The sequence below is a fragment of the Meriones unguiculatus genome, chromosome 14, assembly GCF_030254825.1.
Source record: "Meriones unguiculatus strain TT.TT164.6M chromosome 14, Bangor_MerUng_6.1, whole genome shotgun sequence".
NCBI lineage: Eukaryota > Metazoa > Chordata > Mammalia > Rodentia > Muridae > Meriones > Meriones unguiculatus.
Window position 1 is genome coordinate 2,028,273 of NC_083361.1, and position 11,707 is coordinate 2,039,979.

General features: G+C 46.6%; 1 long non-coding RNA gene across 1 annotated transcript; it reads right to left on the reverse strand.

Annotated features, from left to right (window-relative positions):
* Positions 1-418: 418 nt before the first annotated feature.
* LOC132647095 (uncharacterized) lies at positions 419-1,918 on the reverse strand. The gene is made up of 2 exons (XR_009585367.1): positions 1,785-1,918; positions 419-1,697 (listed from the first exon to the last, which is right to left on the reverse strand). It is a non-coding gene; the product is annotated as an uncharacterized LOC132647095 (long non-coding RNA).
* Positions 1,919-11,707: the final 9,789 nt, after the last annotated feature.

Genomic DNA, 11,707 nt, shown 5'->3' on the forward strand with positions numbered 1-11,707 from the left:
ATTGTTTACTGTGGTGCAAGTGGACTAGTTTTCTTTCTTGCTCTGACCAAATATTGCATTTTGCAGTTGTTTAATGGTCTTATGGTGGTAGGGGCAAGGGCTTTTTTTTTTTCAGATTCTCCAAGAAATGCCAAGAAGGATGAGGGGAATATAGGTTTGCCAGTTTAATGGCAATTTTCTATGTATTGAAACCCATATATTTTATACAAGAACTGAGTTTTGCTGAAAGGCACCCTGAAGTCCTAAGTGTTAGCCTATTCCAGCTATCCTAGCATGCCTGTTTGAACAGCAGGATAATTAATTTATCAATAGAGACTTCTATTCTTTAATAGACTTCTCAATAGGCTTCTAGATAGAGTGGTGTGCATGGAAGATCTTAGAACAGAGTTCTTTACTAGAAAAACAATCAGTCAGAAAATAGTTTTTAGGAATGCTTTTATTTAGAAACTTACAGGACTTAACACACTTAACATTTTCCTGCTGAGACAACTCACCTATCAAAATTAAAATTTTCTTTTTTCCCTCACAAAACATAAAAGCCATAGAGTACCTAACTGGAAAGCTTAAAAGTCAACAGAACTCCTACTAATCCTTGGTAGTTATGAATTATTTCTATCTTGTTCATTTGGTGATTTTGGCCCAAGTTTCTATGGATTTCTAGGATGTGCTTCTGTCTCCCCCTCTATCAGGCTGGCTTCCTCCACTGTCACCACATCTTGGTGCTGTGTGGCTTGCATTGCTGTAGGGATCATGAGGGCACCTCATTTCCAAACAAGGGGAAAGACCAAGTTCTTGTATTCCAAGGCAATGGTGACAATTATGATGTTACAGCGGGTCCCTTCATGCAGGCAGGACACTGGCTCAGGAAACACTGCTCTCACAGAACAGCGGTAGTAAACCCCACCTGAGATGATCTAAACAGTCACCACTGCAAACGTGACCACCATGACCTCTTGATGGACAGAAATCACCACATAACGAGCACAGTGTAGCCTTTTGGTAGTAGTGTAAAATCCTTGTATCCCTAGAACTTGGGTGGTCTGCTGAATAGCCGCCTTTAGTGGACTGCAGTCGACTTGAAGCAAACAAAAGTCTCTGTAATATGGTGGGTTTCTTGGTGTTGGGCTTCCATAACTACCTCTTGCAACAGGACACAGGGGACATTGATCTCTTAGGAGAACAAGCCCACCTCACGGTTGTGGCTCTTAAACCGCCCCCTTGGAGAACGCATCTTAAAACTTTATGGAGGAGGTACCATCTGCCGCGTGTGGGGGAAGCCTCTTATTTCCTCCGTTTCTGCCTCTTCCTCCTCGTCCACCTCTGGGCGGAACCGTGCATTTTGTGGGAGGAGGCGGTCTAAGTCTCTCATTCAGCAAGGCTTGTTTGGTGGCGTAGGACACTCTGCTGGCTTTCCCTGGCTCCACTCCAGCTCTTCCGTCTGAGGGCTTTCCGTTCGCATTTCCCGTACGTCGTCTTCGTAGTTTGCTGGTTTCATGATCTTTCCTCAGAATGACTTCCACTACTTGCCTGTATTTCACAAATATGTCTTTAAGGGTTTTCTCTTTGATTTCTTTACTAAGCCCGCCAATGATGATCTTCTCTGGGAGTTTTGCCTCGGCCATTGTTTTCTCCTCCCCAAGCTAACGAGAATTAGGAGCGAGCCCGGCGCTCTCGGCTTTGAAGATGGCTGTCCAGTCCTACAGGCGACAAGAAAGAAAAAGGCCGCTAGGACCCTGCACGACCTTTACACAGCGAAAGGAAGGCAGTCGTTGTTCGCCACTTACCGCCGCTGCTCGACGCTCGGCCAAATCCTCTCCTCCTCCCTTCCTCCGGCGCTCTACCGGCCGTCCGCAGCCCGCCTGAGAGGAGGCCACCTCACAAAATCTCGCCACTTCGCCGCGGGAACGAGGACTTCCGTTACAGCGTCACTTCCGCGGGAGCTGCAGGTACTTCCGGTGGTTGGGGCAGGCAGGGTGTGGGCGCTGTTCTGGCCCTGCCATTCCCTGAACAGCCACTAGGGGGCGCTCCCACAGGCGGTGGGACAAGCCAGTTTAGAAATCTGAGCCCTGTCAATGAAACTTGCGTTGGAATTCCAGTCCCAGCAAGTACAACTTGTCTGCCTCTGGCCAAGCGGCTGCAGCACTTGTGCCAGTGGTGAGAGAAGGGAACCTCCAGTGAGAAAAAATGTCCGTAAGATCCAGACGTGGGGCATTTTCTAAATTAATGGTTGATGGGGACCACTGTGGGCCGGGCCATTCCCTGGGCTGTGGTGCTGGGCTCCATAAGGAAGCAGGCTGAACAGGCCGTGGGGAGCAAGCCAGTAAGCAGCACTCCTCCACCGCCTCTGCATCAGCTTCTGCCTCCAGGTTTGTGCTCTATGGGAGTTCCCGTCCTGACTTCCTATGGAGATGTGAGTGAAATTAGCCCTTTACTCCTCAAGTTGCTTCAGTCATGGTGTTTCAGCATAGAGTAGTAACCCTAAGACACCACTCTACATTTGGGACCTTTTAATAAACCAAGTATTAGTATTATCATTTATATAGATATAATTTATGTAGATCGTCATCACTGTATCATCGTCATCATCATCATCATCATCATATTATTATTATTATTATTATTACTGTTTTAGAGTAATGTATGTGGCACCCAGAGTCGCATTTGCCCAGCTAGTTCTTTACCACCGTTTTGCATCCCGCTTGGCCTTGAAGTCCTGCTCCTTCTGGAATGCTGCAATTACAGGCCTGTGATCGTATGGTTGCTGGTTAATGGTTCTCTAAAGCTTCCTCTTCTGCCTTCCATGTTTTGAATGTATGGGGGCAATTTTTGTGTATGTTGCCCAGGGTGGCCTTGAACTCATGCTCCTTTGTTCTTAGCCCCACAAATTCCTTGGATTATAGTCTCTTAGCACCACATTTGATTAAGGATATCTCTTTCTAAATAACACACCAGCACACCATTGTGAGGATTCAGTGTGATGCTGTGGGTAAAGCTTTCAGTACAGGTGTTAGTTCAGTTTCTTTCATTGTTAGAAAATACCTTAGCGCTGGGGAGACTGCTGAGCGGCCAAGTGTGAGAACCAGAGTTCAGACTCCAGAAACCACATGAAAAAGCCAAGTGGGCGTGGCATCCTCCCTGTAACCCCAGTGCCTGAGAGGTAGAGACAGGCGAGCCTTAAGGCCAGCTGGCTGGCCAGAGCAGCCTGCACAGTGACCTCTGAGTTCAGTGAGAGCCCCTATGTGCACGGCCCTCACATGTGTGTATTCACACCTAACCCTGAACACACAGAGGCATGCACACCGCATACTCATGCATAGGCAAAGAAAAGAAAACCCCTGAGTTCACTGGCTTAGGAAGGGAAAGGTTTGCTTTGGCTCACGGTTGTAGAGACATTATTGGATAGACTCATGGCTGAATGACAATGGCGGGACATTGTGGCAGGACAAACTGCTCACCTTACAGGCAGGAAGCAAGCAAAGAGAATAGGAAGGACATTTTGTTCCAAATCCTTTTTGAGGGCATAGTCCCAGAGATCTAAAGATCACCGTCTATGTCGTATCCCCCAAAGGCCCTAATACTTCCCAGTGGCACCAGCCTGAGGATCAAGCTTTTAACGGACACAAGTCTTTGGCTAGACATCTTAGATCTAAGCGTTAGCAATGTGGCATAGTACAATTAGCAACTTTTCAATATTAGAATATTAAGGCAACAACACTCATATTTTTGAAAGGTTCCTATGTATCAGGCACGTAATACTGCCAAGTCTCATATAACACAATGAGGTAGATGCAGTAACAGTCTCTGTGTATCATAAGTGACTTAGGGTTAGAGAGAAGAAAGTAATATGTCAAAAGTTACACCTTTGAGATTTAAACCCAGGAAATTCATTTTTTTTAAGATTTATTCCTTTATCTAATTTATACATGAGTGTTCTACTTGCATGTATTTTTGATGACAGAAGAGAGCATCAGATCCCACTATAAACGGATTGTGAGCCACCATGTGGTTGCTGGGAATTGAACTCAGGTCCTCTGGAAGAACAGCCAGTGCTCTTAATCACTGAGCTGCCTCTAGCCCCTCAGGAGCCTATACTTGTCCAGCCTATACTCACTATGATGCCAGACCACATTCACTCACCCTCCTAGAGTGTGTTGCATATTCAAGATTTAAGTTTTTTCTGCTTGAGGTACTTGAATAAACACAGGCCTTCCATGTCATTTTTTTCCAGGACTGAAATGGAAGATCTGAAAAACCTAAAGCTTGGACACTTAGCAGGTGGGAGGCTAAGACAGAGGATGACAAGTTCAAGGCCAGCCTGGGCTACGTAGTGAGACTTTGTGTCAAAGCCACACCCAGGACTTAGATGGTGAGGTGCTCACCTTGGAAGCACAAGGATCCAGAACTAACCTGAGTATCTAGGAAAATGCCCAAGGTGGTAGCGCAGGCTTACAATCCAGCACTGGGGAGGCAGTGACCGGTTAATCTCCGTGACTTGCTGGCCAGCCAGCCTAACCGATTGTCAAGCTTCAGGCCAATGAAGACATGGTGGCAGAGCAGTGAAAGGCTCAATGGAACAGGAGCTTTCTGCCAAGCTAGACCATGTAAATTCAGTCCCCTGAACTCATGTGGTGCAGGGAGAGAATTGACATCTAGTCGGTGTCTCTGACCTCTGCACCTGAGCCATGGCATGCACACTAATCTTGCTGAAAAATGTAAAAAAAAAAAATGGATTGCATTCCTGAGAGATGACACCCACACGCATGAATGAACATGCATTCATGAACGAGCCCTCACCACCAGGCACCTGCACATATATGCACACATGTATAGCTACCAAACACAACAAACAAACAAAAATCAAATTGTCATAGGGCTGGACTTTATTTTGGGCAAGAAGGTAAATTAATTTTTGGCTCATGTATGGAAGAGTCATCTTTTGTGGAGGGCATGTGAGTTTCATTAAGGGCCAAGTGGGTATGTCCCAATTATATCTTGGACTATCATGGACCAAGACTCGCATGTTTACTGTCCATTGTCATCGAGATACATGGTGACCTGTCTCTTATATTTATGGTTGTGAGCCTAGCCTTTACCGGCTGAGACATCTCTCCAGCCCCACCTGTCTCTTTATTGGGTGACCATCATTTGAGCTGGAGAAATCTTCTTGTACAATACAGGACCTGATTGGGCTGTCACAGTGCTTCTCCACTGCCTTCATCACTTTTCAGTTGCTGTGAAGAGACACCTTGACCAGGGCAGCTTGCAGGGGATGGAATTTATTGGGAGGCTTGTTTACAGTCCCGGGGTTCAGAGTCTGTGGGCACCATGTGGGATGGGAGCAGCAGATAGGTGGTGCTGGGGCAGTACCGAGAACACAGCTAATCTACAAGTTAGCTCAGAACGTGGGCTTTTGAAACCTCCATGATACCCCTCCTACAACGGGCCACGTGTCCTAACCCTTCTCAAAGAATTCCACCAACTGTGGACCAAGTATTCAAACATGTGACTGTATGGGGGCCATTCTCATCCAAATCGCAACATGCACCCCCTTTTAAAATTAATAATTTATTTATTCACTTTACATCCTGACTGCTGCTCCTTCCCTCCTCTTGTCCTGGTCCCACCCTCCTTCCCTCTTCCTCCTATGTCCCCTCCCCTACTCCTCAGAAGAAGGGGAGTACATCAAGTTGCGTCAGGACTGAGTGTGTCCTCTTTACTTGTGGCCTGGTGAGCCAGTCCTGCGTGGGGAGAAGTGATCAAAAAACATGCAACAGAGTCTATGTCAGAGACAGGCCTCTGTTCCCCATACTAGGGAACCCACATGAAGACTGAGCTGCCCATTGGCTACATCTGTGTAGGTGCTCTAAGCCCAGTCCATGTATGATTTTTGGTTGGTACTTCAGTCTCCACAGGGTCCCCTGGACCTTGATTAGTTGACTTTGTTGGTCTTGTTGAGTTCCTGTCCCCTGTGGGTCCTTCTATTCTTCCCTCAACTCTTCCACAAGACTATATGTGCTCTGCCTACTGTTTGGCTGTGAGTCTTCAGATCTGTTTCAAACCACTGCTGGGTGAACCTCTCAGAGGACAGCTATGCTAGGCTCCCATCTGCAAGCATAGCAGGGCATAATTAATAGTGTCAGGGGTTGGCTCTGTCCCATGGATGGGTCTCAGGTTGGGTCAGGCATTACACCCACCCCTTTTAAGAGTGAGGAAAAAAAATGAACACTATAATGAATCCATAGTGATTAGACCAATGTTGGCCATGTGGCTCTGCCAGATACAGTAAAAATTTGATAGAAATTTGGGCTGTTGATGACATCTTTTCCACACTCACAGAGGGGATGCAGAGGTGAGAGTGAGTGAGCAAGAGAGAGAGAGAAAAAGGGGAGAGAGTGAGAGAGACCTAGTAAAGGGGTATCTCAATGCACACAGCATATTTACTGATGAGCCACAGACAATAGTGCATCTTTACTTCCTTTGTTGATGGGACCTTAGCAAAGGGAGTGGTATGAATCTTAGCTGGTCTCAACATAGTTTTTGCTATTTGTAATTGAAAGAAAAACATCAGTTTTGTTTTCTCTTTTTTTCTTGGCTGTTGCTTTGAGACAGTTTTTTGCTGAGCCCACACAGGCCTCAAACACATTATGTAGTTGTCTCAGGGTTCTGTTGCTGTGAGGAGACACCATGACTAAGGCAGCTCTTACAAAGGAAAGCATTTAATGGGTGAACCTCACAGGTCGGAGGTTCAATCCATTCTCATCATGGCGGGAAGCATGGCAGCGTGCGGGCAGACATGGCGCTGGAGAAGGAGCTGAGAGCTCTACATCATCAGGCAGCAGGAGACTGTGAGCTGCGCTGGAGATGGCTTGAGCACAGAGGACCTCAAAGCCCCACAGTGACACACTCCCTCCAACAAGGCCATCTTCTTCAACAAGGCCACATATCCTAATAGTGCTACTCCCCATGGGCCACGCATTCTGACACGTGGGTCAGTGGGGACAGACATGTCGATTCAGCCACCGACCACACTGATCTAGTATGCGCCTGATTCCCTTGCCTCTGCTTCAGAAGTCCTGGGAGGACGCTGTGCATCATGACACAGGCTTCTGGATTTCTCAATAGTATTCTCATGTATGCATGGTTCACCATGGTAGGGACTTTTTTTTGACCAAGTTCCAAGTACTAGGATACTTCTTTGTACATATAAGAGGCTCAGTAAGTATTTGCTGAGTTAGTAAGCGAAGGGTAAAGGGTATTGAATCTCTATGACCAGGAGCCTTGGCATGGTCAATAGGCTGACCGATGAAAACCTGCACTCTGCCTTTCATAATTTAGAGCTGTCATGGGCAGTGTCTGTGCAGTAACATGACACTCCCAGGCCTTCTTTCTTGCATGTTGACAGAATTGTGGAATTAATCTTCAGCAAAAGGAATGGCATGTATCACTTCTGGGACAAAGTGATTTTATATCCATGGTGAAATCCTCTACCTTATACCTTTACATCTGTAGCAGAAGGTCAGAACCAGGGAAGACCAACGAGATCATCATCCAAATGAAATTCAAATAAGAAATAAGTTTCCAAGCTGGGTGCAGTGGCACAAGCCTGTAATCCTAACCCTGGAAAGGCAGAGGCAGGTGGATCTCTGTGAGTTCAAGGCTAGTCTGATCTACAAAGTGAGTCCAGGACAGCTACACAGAGAAACCCTGTCTTGAAAAACAAACAAAACAAACACATAAACAAAAGCTTCAGTTGTTTTAAGCTGTGGAGCTTTGGGGTTCTTTGTTACAACAGCTAGCATATCTTGACTGTTACCTCAAGACCTTTGCTAGCTTCCTTCCTCTCCCTCACCACCCTTAATCTAATGCATTCTCATCTTCTCTAATACATTCTCCAAATTGGAGTGATTTTCCCTAGAGCTCAAACCTGACTATAATGATTCTTTACATTCCTTCCTGATTCCTCAAAAACCTTAGGTAACTTCTCAGTAGGACATTTAAAGAAGTGTAGTATTTTGTGTAGTGATGGAGATGAAACCTAGGGCATCAGGCATGCTAGGTAAGGGCCCTACCACTGAGCTACACCCTAGCCCCTCACTGAGGAATTCTAGGCAGGGGCTCTACCACTGAACCACATCCCAACCTCTCACCGAGGAATTCTAGGCAGGGGCTCTACCACTGAACCACATCCCAACCTCTCACTGGGGATTCTAGGCAGGGGCTCTACCACTGAGCCTTACTCCAGCTCCTCACTAGGAGATTCTAGGCAGAGGCTCTACCACTGAGCCACACCCCAGCCCCTCACTGGGGGATTCTAGGCAGGGGCTCTACCCCTGAGCCACACCCAGCCCCTCACTGGGGGAGTCTAGGCAGGGGCTCTACCACTGAGCCACACCCCAGCCCCTCACTGGGGGGTTCTAAGCAGGGGCTTCACCACTGAGCCATGTCCCCAGTCCCACAGTGGGTAGAGGCTCTATTGATTAAATGTATCCCTAATTCTCAAAGATTTGGCTGAGGAAAATTTTTGGGTTAAGTGTCCAAAATTTCCCTGGTGGGTACTCTAGTAAACAAAAACAAAAACAAATCTAGTCAACCCTTTTTCTTTTCACCTCCAACCAGCCACACAATACAGTTCCCTCCTAGTCTTTGCTCTTTTTTTTTTTTTTTTTTAAATTTTTCTTCCTTTTGAGACAGGGTCTTTCAATGTAGCCCTGGCTGTCCTGAAACTTTTATGTAGACTAAGCTGGCCTTGAACTCAAAGAGATTCACTGGACTCTGCCTCCTGAGTGCTGGGATTAAAGGTGTGTGACTCTGGTCTTTGTTTTTGCTGGTTCTTTTCCTCTCCTTAAAAATTTATTATTATTAAGATTTTTTTTTTTTTTAAACAGGGTCTCACTTTGGAGCCTGGCTAGCCTGGAACTCAGTATGTAGACCAGGCTGACCTTGAACTCACAGAGAGCTAACTGTTTGCTTCTGCCTCTTAAGTGATGGGGTTACCATGAGCCCAGCCCACGGCCCTTTCTGTGGTTTCTCCCTAACTCTCCTGGTAAATAGCTCTGCCAAGAAGACGTCCTGCTGAGGCTCTTGGTCAGCCCGGTGCCTTCAGCGAGCAACGTCTCACCTGGGAGTCCCTGCAGCTCACCCTGATTTTTAAACAGTCATTCATTTTTATTGTGTGTGTAGGAATCGATGCCTGAATCTGTTTGAACCACATGCATACCTGTGCCTGCCAAGGTCAGAAGAGGGCGTCAGATCTCCTGGAATTGGAATTACAACTGGCTGTGAGCTGCTGCGTGGTCCTTTGGCCTTTGGGCCTCTGATTACCAGGCATTCATGTGGTGCACAGACATACATGCAGGAAAAAGCTCATGGACATACAATAAAAGAGAGTAAATACAGCTTTAAAATTATATTTTATTTATTAATTGAGGGGCATGAGTTAAGGTCAGAAGACAATCTGGGGGTGTCAGTTCTCTCCTTCTACCATATGAGTCTTAGGGATCAAATTTGGGTCATCAGGAGCAAGGAGCCACTGAGCCATTTTGCCAGTCTCAGGTCCAACCTTTGGCCTTGCAAAATGATGCTGTGATCTGCAAGGTTCACACTGCAGGACAACTCTATTAGGTTGCAAAGATTATTTTTGTTATTTAAAAAGTTTCATATGTGTGCATGTACATACACAACATAACATTCTCTATTCTCTTAGCCTTTTCTTGTCTCACTGAATTTCTTCTTTTCCCCAAGTCTTCCACCTTTCCTATCTTTTTACTTTTTTGATCAACTTTATCTTTTTGTTTGTGTGTGACCCATGGCATTTGATAAGGGTTCCTGTGTGAGGGTGGCTGGGGGCTCTTGGCCTGTGGGCCAGAGCTTAGACACAGGACAGGGTACTGAGGGGCACAGGGTGTGTGGTAATCTGGAGCCTGGCAGGGGCAGCGGCTGGATTCTGAGGTGGACTGTCTGGAGGAGGTAGCTGCTACCACAGTTTCAGAATTCCTTAGGCACTTTCAGGCTCAGACCTGCTTTGTCCACAGTGTTTGTGTCTCTAGAAGAGGGCACAACAGCCATGCAGAAAAGAAGGCCAAGAAGTGCAGGCTGTAAGCCCAGACTGCTCCCTCTTCAGCCTATGTGCTGCAGCTCTGTGTCAGTCCCAGCTTGAACAGGGACCTCACAGGAGCCAGGGCCTTTTCTTCCTACAGTTCCTGCATGTGCCAGAGTAAGGGAGGGGCCCTGCCTACCATTTCTGCGTGGCCTAAAAACACATCACTTTTCCTCCCTGCTTGCTGGTGGCCTTGCACAAATGCCTTCGCACTTCTCCGTAACAGTTTCTTTGTGTTGGAAGTGGGAGTTGGTTTACAGAATGCCTTGGCCAACATCAAGGGAGCGATGACCTGTGCCACAATAAGGCAACTTTTGGCATGGCCGTTGTTAAACATGTCGACATTGGGTCAGGTTTTCAGGGTTCAAATCCCAGCATTTGAGAGCAGAAGCAGGAGGATGACCACAGATTTGAGGCGAGCCTGGTGTACATAATGGATTCCAGACAAGCCTGAGCTACACAGTAACACACTCTCTCAACATCCACCCCTCACTGGGGAACCCAAACTGGGTGGGCTGTGTGCATGGTGGAATGTGCCTGTACTCTAAGCTGCTTGGGAGGCTGAGGCAGGAGGATTGCTTGAGTCCAGAAGTACAGAGCTATCCTGGGCAATACGCTAAGATCTTATTGGTGTGCTTCAGGCCTAGGACCGACAGCTCCAGGCTCTCCCAGCATTCCTCACTCCCCATCTGCTGTTGGGCCTGGCTGTTGACTCCACCCTCTACCCTGAACTTTCCAGGCCAGGGGCTTCTCCTCCTCCTTCTCATGGAATCTGGACATTTTGGAGCTGTTACTTTTTTTTTCTCTCACTGTCTCTTACCCCCTTGCATGGTGACTAAGCTGCTTCAAACGAACCTACATTTACTTTAACTTGCCTTACGTGAGAAGCAGTCCAAAGTCCTCTTATTTTAATTATAGAAAGAAGGTGGAATGGTAGCATTTAGGCAGCCTCCTTCTGGGTTGCCTAGTAGCCTACGATGTCAAAAGGACCAACCTGCCACTTTGCTTCTCTATTACTCTCTTCTTTTGCTCTCTCAGACTTGCTTTCTTTCCTGCCCCACCATCTCTCTTTCTTTTCTTTTCTTCTCAATCTCTCACCTCCATCCAATAGATCTCTTTCACATAATATCTGCTGTGTGTGTGGCATCATTTTTAAAACACCTGTCAAAGAAAAAATAAGGACTGGAGCTATAGGTGAGAAGGTGGATTGTAGTACTGGGACTATGATGAGAAGGTGGAATGCTTGTTTAGTGGGCATGAGGTCCTGGGTCTGAGCCCAGACACTGCAATGCTTGTTTAGTGGGCATGAGGTCCTGGGTCTGAGCCCAGACACTGCAGAGAATTAGGGTTGTGGCTCACACCTGTACTCGTACCTCCTGTGAGTTAGAAGCTTGGCAATCAGGTCTTCAAGGTCATTTTTCGCTAATTACTACGTTCAAGGTCACCTGGGCTACATGAGAACCTGTCCTCAAAAAAATTGAAACAGCAACAACAATAAAACACTGACACTTTAGAACCGGAAGGTGTTTTAGTCACTTTAGTATTTTTTGTTGTGACAAAAAATACCCGATAAAAAGCAATTGAAGGAAGGAATGGTTTGTCTTGGTTTAC